This window comes from Dipodomys ordii, unplaced genomic scaffold (genome assembly GCF_000151885.1).
Source record: "Dipodomys ordii isolate 6190 unplaced genomic scaffold, Dord_2.0 Scaffold7, whole genome shotgun sequence".
Taxonomy (NCBI): Eukaryota; Metazoa; Chordata; class Mammalia; order Rodentia; family Heteromyidae; genus Dipodomys; species Dipodomys ordii.
This window is the reverse complement of record NW_012267223.1, coordinates 17,448,671-17,461,566: the sequence shown is the minus strand read 5'-3', so window position 1 is coordinate 17,461,566 and position 12,896 is coordinate 17,448,671. Positions and strand designations below refer to the sequence as shown.

The 12,896-nt window shown below is 47.5% G+C and overlaps 1 protein-coding gene across 1 annotated transcript in view; it reads right to left on the bottom strand.

Annotated features, from left to right (window-relative positions):
• LOC106001773 (neurabin-2-like) overlaps positions 1 to 12,896 on the bottom strand; it is a 49,794-nt gene that overhangs the window by 32,643 nt on the left and 4,255 nt on the right. The window lies entirely within an intron of this gene.

The window sequence follows — 12,896 nt, the reverse complement described above, 5'->3', positions numbered from 1 at the left end:
CAGCGCCCATGGCTGCTCCGGCCGGCCCGGGCCGCTCCGCCGCGCCTCCCTCCCTCCCTCCCTCCCCCCCTGCTCCCCGAGCCTCGGTCTTTTCTCTGGCTCTGCCCGAGCGGCGGCTGCCCGACACCGAGCGGCTGCCCTTCTCGCCGCCGCCGCTGGGGGACTGGCACCGCTGGGTCCTAAAGGGATCGGATTTCCGGGGCCGGAGCCTTTGAGCCCTCCCCTTCCCCTGCAACTCGACGTCTCGCCTCGCCCGCGCCGCGAGCCTGCCTTCCGCCACCCTCGGGCTCCTAGCCAATCCTCTTCGGCCCTTCCGTCCCTGCGTCGGCCCGGGGGTTATCAACCATGCACATAGATAGGTACTCCCCCGTTTCATTTTGGGGCGCAGGAGTCCAGTCTGCGTGGGGGGGGGTGTCTCTCAGTGCTGCCCCTCTCCTCCCCCCAAAGTGGCGGGGCTTCCGTCGAAAGGGACCAAGCATCACTTCCTTCGAGGGCCCTATAGCTCCTGAGTGGGCTTCCGGCCTGTTGATGTCAGAAACGTGTTGTGAAAATACAGATTTCTAGGCCTTCTTCCGAACCTTGAGCCGGCGAGTGTCAGGGGAGGGACTCGGGAATCTGCATTTTAACAATTTCCCTTAAGGGGAATCTTTTGTGTCTTTGTAGGTGGAAATACTCTGGGGCTCGGTACTAGTGACTTTGCTGTGGTGAAGGCGGAGGAATGAATTCAAAGGGGGTAGCCCTACCACCCAAATAGCGAGAGAGTCCCAAAATTGCCCTTTGAAGTCTAAAAAGAACGTCGTGGGGCCTGCCTGTTCCGAACCCCAGGCTAGAGGGAATGGAATCCTGGTCTTCTTGCCCTGCCAGGATAATCTGGCCTCTCAAACAGGAAGAAGGAGTTTTGGAGGAATTCTAGAGGCTTGGGGCCAAAGTTTCCCCATTGAGAGCTCCAACTTGGGTCACCGATTTAAAGGATCCTGGTCACTGAGTACAAGTGTGGAGGGGGGTGGGTAGGGAATGTGAGTGTGACCTACACATCCCAGTCCTGACAACCCCAAAAGCTGCCTTGAAGCGTTCTCCTTCCTCATCTATACCATAAGAAGCCTGAGGGTTTCCCTTTATCCCACCCTAACTGCTTGGGCCCTGGGGGGGTGAAGGTCTATCCTCTAGGTCAGGTTCTAACGTATCTCTCCAGGTCAGCAGAATACAGAAACTGATGAATACGGTGCACACTAGGACCCAGAGAACAACTCAGGCACAAAGCCTCCCCCCCCCCCCCCCCACACACAGCTGCTTCCTGCTTCTCAGGCCTTCCTGCGGCCTCTGCCTCCTCCCTCGCCCCCTTCCTTTCCATCCTCCTCCTCCTCTTCCCAATTTCCATTCTCCCTGGCCGAGGAAGGGTGCTCTCCTACCCTTCCATTGTAAAGAGGGGGGTACATGTGGGTTTTGTAGGATACTAACCCATCAGCACGTGCAAAAGAGCTCCCTGTGTGGGGGATGGGTGTGGAAGCCGCCAGGGAGCCCGGGATACTGGGGTGAGGAGGTGCCAGGAACCACAGTACTGGATCCCCAGCCTGGTGGTGCCAGAGGGAGGAAGATTTGAATTCCTAAGGGACTCCTCTTCACCCACCTACGTCTTTACCCCAAGGCCCAGAAGACTCCCCCTTCCCAATGTTGCTCCGCTGTTGGGGGCTGAGTACAAAAGCCATCCTCCCTGACTTCCTGGTCTCACTTGTAAATGGGCTCGGGACTTGGCTATTAATCTCAAATTTGGGGTTTGAACCCTCACCCCCCTATGGCCAAATTTTGAGGAAGCCTGAAAGCTGATCCCATTGGAGGTTGGGGATTTGGGCAGTGTCCCCAACAGCTCCTTTCTGGGTTGGAGGAGGGTACAGGCCCCTGGGTGTTCTGCCCAGAATCTCCCACACCCTTTGTGGTGAGTCATCCTAACTGGTCCCAGCCCAAGGGGTCTGTGCCCACGCTTCTGGCCAGGTGGGGCAGCCCCCAGGTTTTGAAAGTGGGAGGAGGAGCTGAGAACCAGCTGTCAAGCCCAGAGACCCTCCATGGCCCATCCATCCCTCTGACAGAATCTCTAGAGTGAACTAGCATCCTGGTAATGCTCGGGTCTCCTTTGCCTGTGCAGTATTTCCAAGGGTGAAACCCCGTTAAGGGCTTTGTCGTGCGAGCCTGTGGCACTATCCAGAGTTTGGATGACATTAATGAGTGGGATTATTATTTCATGGGCTTCACCCAGGCTGGAATTTCCCAAGGAAGCTTTCAGGGAGAGATAAGTGCTTTACCATCACTCTTTCCTTGGAGTCAGCTGCCAAGTGGCTGCCTTGTGAGATGGCTGGGGCACAGTGTGAAGTGCCACCTCCTGCCAGCCTGGAGGAACGAACCTACCTGCCAGGAGGGAGCTCCACTGGGAGGGTCACCATCTGAACTCAAGGCTTGAATGTAATTTCATTCTCTCTAGCTCAGGATAACAGCCTATAAACACGCATACCCCTTCTCTCCAGAGTCCTTTGTGGAAATTCCTTCCTTTCCTTTGCCCTGGCTTACATTCTACTAGTAGAGACTATGGCATATTCTCAAGGTTGACCCAGGAGCCAGGCTTCTAGGGTTCACATCTTGGCTTGATCTCTTAACTAGCTGTGTGACCTTAATCATGTCACTTACCCTTATTGTGCTCTGAGAAGATAAACTGAGGCCCAGGAGAGATAATAGTGACTTTAACCTAGACACGTGGGTATGGGAAGAAATGCTTTCCCAGCATTCACCCGAAGATAGAGGCTGCAATGGACAGATAATCCATCCCAGCTCCTTCTCAGCAAAGCATCTCCCTGTTTTCCCATACCTCCTATCTGAGGAGGGCCTGCTGAGATGGTGCTCTCTTAAGACTATTCCTCCAAACACAAGGTGTAACAGCAAAGGTAGTGATGAGGGCAGGGAAGACCTGGTATATGACAGGTTCTGAGCCTTTAGTGCCCTGGGCTCAAACCCAGGCTGGGTGCCAAGGGTGGATGTTCTTCCTAGCCCAAGGCCTTGAGACAGCTCCAGAAAGTAGTCAAGTCCTGGCCACAGTCCTCATAGTATAGGGTGGTCTTGGACACTGCCTTTCAGCCATGTGGTAAGCAAGTAGTCCTTGTCCCAGTTCCTTCCCTCTGTCTGCCAGGGTGCCTTGGGCTGGCTCTAAGATACTGGGCATTTTAAATGCTTAGGTGTGCACATGTATAAGAGAGCTCAGCCCCAGCACAGCAGTTTTAGAGGGGCCCTTAGAGGCCCTTGGCTGACTGCCTTCAGAGAGAAATGAGGTCTAAGCAATAGCTTATCCAGATTTACAGACCAAGCTAGGGGGCCTGGAGGCTTGAATCCAGTCCTAAGTTCCACTCACTTGCTGGATGACCTTGGCTAGGCATTTCCTATCCCTAAGCCTCAATTCCTAAACCTGTTCAACTTGATGGTCTGAGCTTGTTTCTGAGCATGGATGATCCTTGGTGTTCTCTACTCTGTATGGAGCAGAGTAGAGCTTTGAAGCCAGACCATTTTTTGTTCAACTTCCCAAGCTGATTAGTTTTGTTTTTGTGCAGTCCTAGGGCTTGAATTCAGGGCCTGGATGCTGTCTCTTAGTCTTTGTTGCTCAAGCCTGGTGTACTACCACTTGAGCCACACCTCTACTTCCAGCTTCTTGGAGGTTAGTTGGAGCTAAGAGTCTTACAGACTTTACTGCACAGGCTATGATCTTCAGCAATCAGTCTCCTAAGCAGCTAAGGTTACAGGTATAAGCCCACCGGCACCCGGTTTAGTGTGAGCTTTAAATGGATTCTAAATGCACAGAGGAGTTTGTTGGAGGGTTGGCTGTTAACTGATCACACGTATATGTGAGTGTGTATGTGTATACATGCGTGGGTAGGTGTGGCTGAGAATGAGCATTGGTGTCTAGATCTCAAAGTTGGTCTGCATGGGACTTTGGGTCTGGTTCCCTTTTAAGGTCTATAATATGAAATTCTGAAATAATAAGCACTTCCTGCCTTCAGCAACTCCAAATCTCCCTCCCCTCCCCCTGGATAGAACCCAGGTTCTCACACATGCTATTTAGTGTTGTACTCACTGCCTCTGTTTGTGGGGCAGGGAGCGGGGGTCGGGGTCAGGGGTAGACTTCTGGGTGACCCTGTACTGTGGTTCTTCCTGGTCTTCTTTCCTTCCATCAGTCCCCACAGGACACTTTTATGTCCTTTGGAAGACACATCTTGGAGATTAGGAAGATCAAAAAAGGAGTCAGTGTGAGTGTGAGTGTGTGTGTGTGTGTGTGTGTGTGTGTGTATGGGGGCTTGGGGGAAGGGATAGAACAGAGCAAAGATTTCTCCAAATCATCAGTTGCTTTAAAGGATAGCCTATATTTAGCTGGGCTTAGAGGGCCTGCAAATATGTATTTTGCAATGCAGACAGCCGTAGCCATGGGAGCTCCAGAGACATGCAGGGAGGTCAAAGAAAAAAGAAGAAGAAATAACCAGAAAGATTAAGCAATATATTTTGTCATCAGCATATTGGAAGAACTAATAATACACATTTCTGTTTGCATGGTTTTTTTTTTTTTTTCATCTGCTGTCTGGATCTTGTGCTTTAGGGACCTAAAGGAAAAGACTGATTCTCAAATTACCTTCTCCCACTTACCTTTGCCTTTCTGCCCTGGCTCAAGGGAAAGAATGTCATGCCATGTCCCATCCTGGCTGGCTCTGCCCAGATACAGCCTGCAGAACAGAATGCCAGTTTTAGTTCCCCCATCCGCAGCCTCAGCCCCTTGTACTTCAGATGACCATAGTGCCGGCCTTAGGGTGAGGGAGCGGAAGAGCAAGGCTTCTACTTTCAGAGACTCTCCTTTCTAATTTTAAAAGAACAATAATCAATCCATATTACTTTTCTTTTAAATCTTTAAAAGTTCAGCTGGGTGCCAGTGGGTCACGCCTGTGATCCTAGCTACTCAGGAAGCTGAGATCTGCGAATCACAGCTCAATGCCAGCCTGGACAAGGAAAGTCCATGAGACTCTCATCTCCAATTAACCACCAGAAAACCAGAAATGGCACTGTGGCTCAAGTGGTAGAGGTCTTGCCTTGAGCTGAAGAGCTCAGGGGGGGTGCCCAAGCCCAGAGTTCAAGCCCCACAACCGACCAAAAAAAAAAAAGAGGGGGCTGGGAAGGTGGCTCAGTGGTTGAGTGCTTGCCTTGCATGCCTGAGGCCCTGGGTTCAATTCCTCGGCACCACATAAGCAAAAAGAAAAAAGCCAGAAATGGTGCTGTGGTTCAAGTGGTAGAGCGCTAGCCTTGAGCTGAAGAGCTGAGGGACAGTGCCCAGGCCCAGAGTTCAGTAGCCACAAATGGACCCTCCCCCCCCAAAAAAGAAAGAAAAGTTCAAGGAATCTTATCATATAGATTGCACATGCTAACATTATGTCCTTTTTGCTTCAGTTTTTTTTTTTCTCCAAAGGAAAATAAAACCCACACTTCGGTGTGCGTGAAATCCCTTTCTCTTTCTCCTGATCCTGTGGCCTGTGCCCTTCACTCATACACAGTGCAGAGACATCTATGGTAGTCTATGATTTTTGTATTATTATTTTATGCTGATAGTTGAACTCAGGGCCTTCCTTGTTCACTTAGCTTTCTTTGCTGGTACTCTACCACTTGTGCCATAGCTTCACTTCCAGCATTTTTATAGAGATAAAGAGTCTCTGGGATTTGTCTGCCCAGGCTGGCTTCAAACTGTGATCCTCAGATCTCAGCCTCTTGAGTACCTGAGATGAATAGTCTAAGCGCCATTGGTACCTGGCTATAGTATTGCATTTTTTAGTTGTAGCAAACTATATAAAACATAAACTCATCATTTTAAGGTACAAATCAGGAGCCACATTCATTTGTTCACATTGTTCTGCAACCAACAGTTTTTTCATCTTCCCAGACTGAATCTCTGATCTCCATCCAACAGTGATTTCTCAATCCTTCTTCCTGCCACCCCAGCTGCCTGCATGAATTACACAGAAGATGGGATCATACAGAATTTGTCCTTTGGTAACTGGCGTATTTCACTTTCATGATGCTTGTCTCTTCAAAGTTCATGTTTGAGCATTTGAGCCAAATGGTGGTGGCTCAAGCCTGTAATCCTAGCTATTCAGGAGACCGATATCTGTGGATCACAGTTTGAAGCTAGCCTGGGCAGAAAAGTATGAGAATGATTGTCTCCAATTAGCCAGCAAAACAAACATAAGTGGTAGAGGACCAGTCTTTAGCAGAAAAATCTAAGCAAGAATGTACGGCCCTGAATTCAATCATTCAAGCCCTAGTACTGCCACAAGAAAAAAAAAAAAAAAAGAAAGGTCATGTTTTTTGTGCCATGTGTCCAAATTTTCTTCTTTTTTAAGTCTAGGTCATAATTTCACATTCCCCACAGGTTTAAGGGTTCATAAAACAGTGTTTCTTATATACTCATCATTTATGTAACAGCCTTGGTGCATGTGGTGTACATTTTGTGCTTTTTCCCACCCTACATGATTTTCACACAGGAGACACAGTAATACTTAAGCTTTGGTTCCTTCATTTTAATTTTTGTTTATTATTTTATCATGTGAAAAAGCCACAATTTAGTTGTCAGTTCCCTTCCTGATGAATGATTAGGTTGTTCGTTTTTTTTGCTGTTGTAAGCTGGGCTGCAATGAACTCCCTAGGTCTTTCTCTGAACCCATCTCAGGACGCCTACCTGGAAGCAGACACCCTTTGATCTTGATTACTAACTAAGGCCAAGCTGCTCCTGAAGTCACTGAACCCACTTAAGCCCCCATCCCCCACCATCAGCAACTGCACAAGACACCCTGTCTGACCACATCCTTGCCACACATTTGCTCTTGTCAGATTTCTGATTTTTGTTTTTGTTTTTTTTTTTTGTGGGTTGTGGGGGCCTGAACTCTGGGCCTGGGCGCTGTCCCTCACCTCTTCAGCTCAAGGCTAGCGCTCTACCACTTGAGTCACAGCGCCACTTCCAGCTTTTCCTGCTCTTGTGTACTGAGGAATCGAACCCAGGCCTCATACATGCAAGGCAAACACTCTACCACTGAGCCACCTTCCCAGCCCTCGTTTTTTTTTTATTTTTTTATTTTTTATTTTTATTTTTTTTGTGTCCAGTCGTGGGGCCTGAACTCTGGGCCTGGGCACTGTCCCTCAGCTCTTCAGCTCAAGGCTAGCGCTCTACCACTTGAGCCACAGTGCCACTTCTGGCTTTTTTCTTTTTGGTTATGTGGTGCTGAGGAATCGAACCCAGGGCCTCAGGCATTCAAGACAAGCGCTCTACCCTGAGCCACCTTCCCAGCCCTCTTTTTTTTTTTTTTTTAAATTCCAGTTCTGAGACTTGAATTCAAGGCCTAAACACTGTCCCTAGTATTTATTTTATTTTTGTTCAAGGCTACACCCTACCACTTGAGCCACAACTCCACTTCTGGCTTTTTGGTGGTTAATTGTAGATAAGAGTCTCAACAGACTTTCCTGCCAGGGCTGGCTTTGAATCACGATCCTCAGATCTCAGCCTCCTGAGTAGCTAGGATTTCAAGTGTGAGCCACCAGTGCTCAGCTTATTTATTTATTTATTTTAACTTTTTGTGGTACTGGGTACTGCATACTGTGCATGTTGGCAAGTGCTCTATCACTGAGCCACAGCCCCAATCTAGACTTTTTATTTTTGCCAGTCTGGTGAATATGGATGTCTCTCACCTGGATTTCCTGCCTGTGAGGTCAAAAGTGCACAGTTGTCTCTTTCATTTCCTCCTGATGAATCATGTAAGCTTATATCCTTTGTTGTCCTACTGAGCTTTTGTTTTGTTTTGTTTTGATGCCAGTATTGGGGCTAGAAGTCAGGGCCTGGGTCCTGTCCCTTAGCTTTTTCATTCAAGGCTAGCTGTCTACCATGTGAGCCACAGCTCCACTTCTGGCTTTTTGCTGGTTATGTGGAGATAAGAGTCTTATGGACTTTCCTGCTCAGGCTGGCTTCAAACCAAGATCCTCTGATCCCAGCCTCCTGAGTAGTTAGGATTACAGGCATAAGCCACCAGCCCCCTACTCTGTTTTTTTTTTGTGTGCTAGTCCTGAGCCTTGAACTCAGGATCTAGGTGCTGTCCCTAAGCTTCTTTTACTCTACCACTTGAGCCACAGCACTACTTGCGGCTTTTTCTGTGTAGTTTATTGGAAATAAGAGTCTCACAGACTTTTCCTGCCTGAGCTGGCTTCCAACCAAAATCCACAGATCTCAGCCTCCTGAATAGCTAGGACTATAGGTGTGAGACACCAACTCCCTGCTATGTTTTGTTTGTTTTGAGACAGGATCTCCAGGTTGGCCTGGAAATCTCCTGTCTCCACCTCCTGAATTCAGATCTGATTTCTGGGAGGTCCTTATATATTTTGAATACTATGTGCTCTCTACATTGCCACCCAGACTGTTACTTGTCTTTGAACTTTGTTCATAATATCATTTCTATAGTTGAGGACTTTTGGGAGTAATTCAATAAACTCAATCTTTTATGAGTTGTGTTTCTAGCCTAAGAAATATTTTCCTCTCCTTGGATCTACTATTTTTTCTCCTAATGATTTTTAAAGTTTTGTTTTTCACTTTTAGATCTTTAGTTCATCTGGAATTAATATTTATGGATGGTGTAAAAAACTTTCATATGAAAAGCCAATTGTCCCCATACTTTTTATTGAATAGTTTATTCTCTCTCACTGAGTTAAATGTCAGTTCCATCATAAATCAAATCCCCACATACACTTGGATCTGTTTCTGGATACTCTATTCTATTGATCCCTTTGTCCAGCCTGGCTCCAATACCACATTGTTTTAATTACTATTGCTTTCAGAAAAGCTTTCTATCTGTTAGGGGCAGGTCCTCTTTCTTATTGGTTGTCAGAAGTGTCTAGCTTTTTCTTGGCTCACTGTTCTTCCATATGAATTTTACAATCAGTTTGCTTAGCTCTGTGAATCATCCTGTTAGGATATTTATTGGACATGAAATCCACAGATTAATGTGGAAAGATTATCTTGGAGAAAGACATTAAGCATTTCATCCCTACATTCAGCCCTCCTCTACATTCCTCCATTTATTCCTTTAGACTTTAATAATTTTTTTTGGTTGGTCATGGGGCCTGAACTCTGGGCCTGGGCACTGTCCCTCAGCTCTTCAGCTCAGGCTAGTGCTCTACCACTTGAGCCATAGTTTATGTGGTGCTGAGGAATCGAACCCAGGGCCTCATGCATGCAAGGTAAGCACTCTACCACTGAGCCACCTTCTCAGACCCTTTAATAATGTTTTCCTTCATAAATATCTTTAAATATCCTTAAGTTTTTGTTTGGATTTTCTACAATTTCAATCTTCTCATAATCTCTTTTTAAGGTGATATAATTAAGCCAAGTGTGGTAGTATGTACCTATAATCCTGGAACTCAGGAGAGTTAGGCAGGAGGCCAGCCTGGACTATATAGCAAAGTCCTATTTCAAAAGAATTCATATATACATATATATATATATATATATATATATGTAAAATAATTTGTGTGTGTGTGAGAGAGAGAGGGAGAGAGAGAGAGAGTGTGTGTGTGGTTACTTAGTGACAAGATTTTCACAAACTTTCCTGCCTGGGCTGGCTTTGAACCTTGATAATCAGATCTTAGCCTGTTCTGTAATTAAGATTGTAAAACTATGCCACTGGCATCTGGCTTTTTTTTGGGGGGGGCAGTACTGCAGCTTGAACTCTGTGCCTGGGCACAGCTTTTCATTCAAGCCACAGCTCCCCTTCTGGCTTTTTGTGGTTAACTGGATATAAGAGTCTCACTGGCTTTCCTTCCAGGGCTGGCTTTAAATCACGGTCCTCAGATCTCAGCCTCCAGAGTAGCTAGAATTACAAGTGTGAACCACCAGTCCCCAACTAATAATTTCTAATAAATGATTGCTAAGGTGTTAGAAATGCTGTATTTTTGTATCTTATTTGGATTTTGATTTTTTTTATTGTCCAGCCACCTGACTGGTCTCCCCTATGAACACTTTTCATAAGCCTGTTGGAGCGCTTGGATTTTCTAGATAATAATCGTATCTTTTACAAAGAATGTCAGAGATTTTTGTGTCATTGAAGTTCTGGATTCTTTTATCAGCGAGAAGAGTCTTCTAAATCTGACCTCTCCCAGCTCTCAGGCCAGCTGGTGGTCAGTTATAAATAAATAACCAAAGGACTATGATGAACTTTCTCCAGCGCTTCACAGTTTACAAAGCACTTTCCCACCCATTCTCTCTGGGCTCTCCCCCAGCCCTGACTCCCACCTTGCAGGGAGGGCGTGGCTCCGGGGCGGGGCTAGGGCCCCTGGCAAGCCCCTCCCCCTCTCCTGTCGTGGACAGCGCGGCCTGGAGTGGCTCTGGCATCCCCCAACTCAGGTTTGATGTCTCTGTGTGGTCAGACGTTCAAGAAGCTCCTGGGGTGGCTGAAGTCCACCTAATAGAAGGAAAGCAGGGCGGGGGAAGAGATTTTGGGTCGATCTAGGTCTTCAGGCTGGTGCCCCCAAACGTCTGCGGGGTTGTGGGGGGGGTGCAGGGAGGTGTCAGGAAAATGTCCTTGGGAGTTCAGAGGGTTGACACGGATGATGGGCGGGTGAGGGAGGGGTGGGAAGCCACCATTAGGTCCAAGCCCCGGACTCCACGCAGGTCTTCCCCGTAAGGAAGCACATCCTCTGATACGGGAGAGGAGGAGGATGGGCGCTCGCGGCCTTGGGTGCCTTTCCCGAGTCGCCCCCTCCAACCGCCGCGCTCAATGCGCATGCTCCGACATGAAGCTTTTCCCCTCTTTCCCCCCCCCCCCGCCCTTCTCCTCCCCAAGCCGAGGCGGGGCACATCTGGCTCTCCCGAGACTGATCCGCCCCCAAACTGCGCAGGCGCAGGGCCGGATTGACGCTAGTGACGCGCCCTCTGGTGGTTGATTGTCGGAGTTTCACCTTTTGTTGTGCTGGGGGCGGTGTAGAGGATGGGGGAGAAAGATGTGGGTGGAGTCTGGGCGGCAGATGGGAGATTCAGATCACAATGAGGAGAATGGCTTTCCTTTGTCCCTCTAGACAACGAGTTATCTCCATTTTTAGATACCGACAGAGGAAATTTGGCCCTCTGGGAGCTAGAGACTAAGGGAGATTGGTTCTTGGGAGACCGAAGTGGAATGAGAGATAAAGAGGCAATAATGCCTGTCTGTCGGTCTGTCTGCCTGCCTGCCTGCCTGCCTGTATGCATTCATCAAACAGTCCCTAAGATGCGAAGAGAGGGAATAGGAAGCTAGGGAAATAGATGTAGATGACAAAGAATGGAGGACAGAGCCCAGGTAGCCAAGGGCTGGGCTGGGTCGCCGGAGAAGCTAAGGCGAGGGAAACTTTTACTGAGCTTACAAGGTCAAGGTTGAACGGGGCAAGAATGAAAAGATCTGACCCTCCAGTCCCTGACCCCATACTCCTATTGGTGAGGAGGACTACAGAAAGAGCTGAAGACTAGACTTTGTGACATCAAGAGGGCGATGTGGGGGTGCTCCTTGCAATGGATTCAAGCAGTCAAGTATGGTTAAACCATGCATTTACGATTAGACTACCAGGAGAAATGGGGCACTAACGTCACGGTTTGGAGGACACTGGAAAACCAACCCATTAAAATAATCAACTCACTAAAATAAATATTTGTTTTGAGATTTTTATTAACAAAAATTAACTGTACAAAGGGATTTCACAGTAATATTTACATACATGCACATCATGTAATTTAATCAAATTCACCCTATCTATATTACTCTTTTTCTTTCTGTCCCTTCATCCTTCCCCTTCTTTTTTTTTCAGTAGTGTTGGGGTTCAAACTCAAGGCCCTGCACTTGCTCTACCACACAAACCATACTTCTAATCCCTTATTTTGAAACTGTACATACTGGGGGAAAAAACCCATTTACTCTGTTTTTCCTTTATGAATTGTGCAACTTGGTAACCAGATCATGAGTGAAAGGCCGTTTCTCCAGGTAGGAAATTTCCACTTAATAAAGGAGTGAGGAAGTTTGAATATCACCACTTCTTGCTGAGGAAAATTGAACCTAAATCTGACCAGGCCTCTAGATCTAGCTGCAGGAGATAACCATCCATAGAAAATACCACTTACACAAAGTGTGGAGGAACACACATACTAGAGCCTGGCAATCAGCAATCCAAACTATGGAAACTGCAAAACAGATCTGGTTCCTAACAGGAAAGAGAGACAGAAAGGAAAGAAGGGGAGGAAGGGAGAGAAGGACAAGAAGTAACTATAGAGGAGGCTGAGGAAGGATTGCTTGAGCCCAAGGACTGAAGGAGAATCTAGGTAACAATGTGAGGCGCTTCCCCCTTCCCCCGCCCCTTTTGGTGGTGTGAGGGTTTGAACTCAGAACCTGGCACTTGAGCCATATCTCCAGTCCTTTCTACTTGAGTTCTTTTTCAAAGTCTTGCCCTGATGTCCCAGCTGGTCTGAACTAGCTGGTTAGCTAGGATGACAGGTGTAAACCATCATGCCCAGGTTTTATTGAGCTAGATGGATGCCTTACCAATTTATTGCCTAGGCCGGCCTTGAATCTGAATCCTCTGATCTCTACTTCCTGAGTAGTCGTGATTACAGGCATGAGCCATTGCATTCAGCCAAAGCCTCATTTCTTTTAAAACTATTTTTGTTATTATAAAGGTGATGGATAGAAGGGTCACAGTTACGTAAGCCAGGTACGAAGTATACTTTTTTTTTTGGTTGGCTGTGGGGCTTGAACTCTGGGCCTGGGCGCTGTCCCTCAGCTCTTCAGCTCAAGGCGAGCGCTCTACCACTTGAGCTACAGCGCCACTTC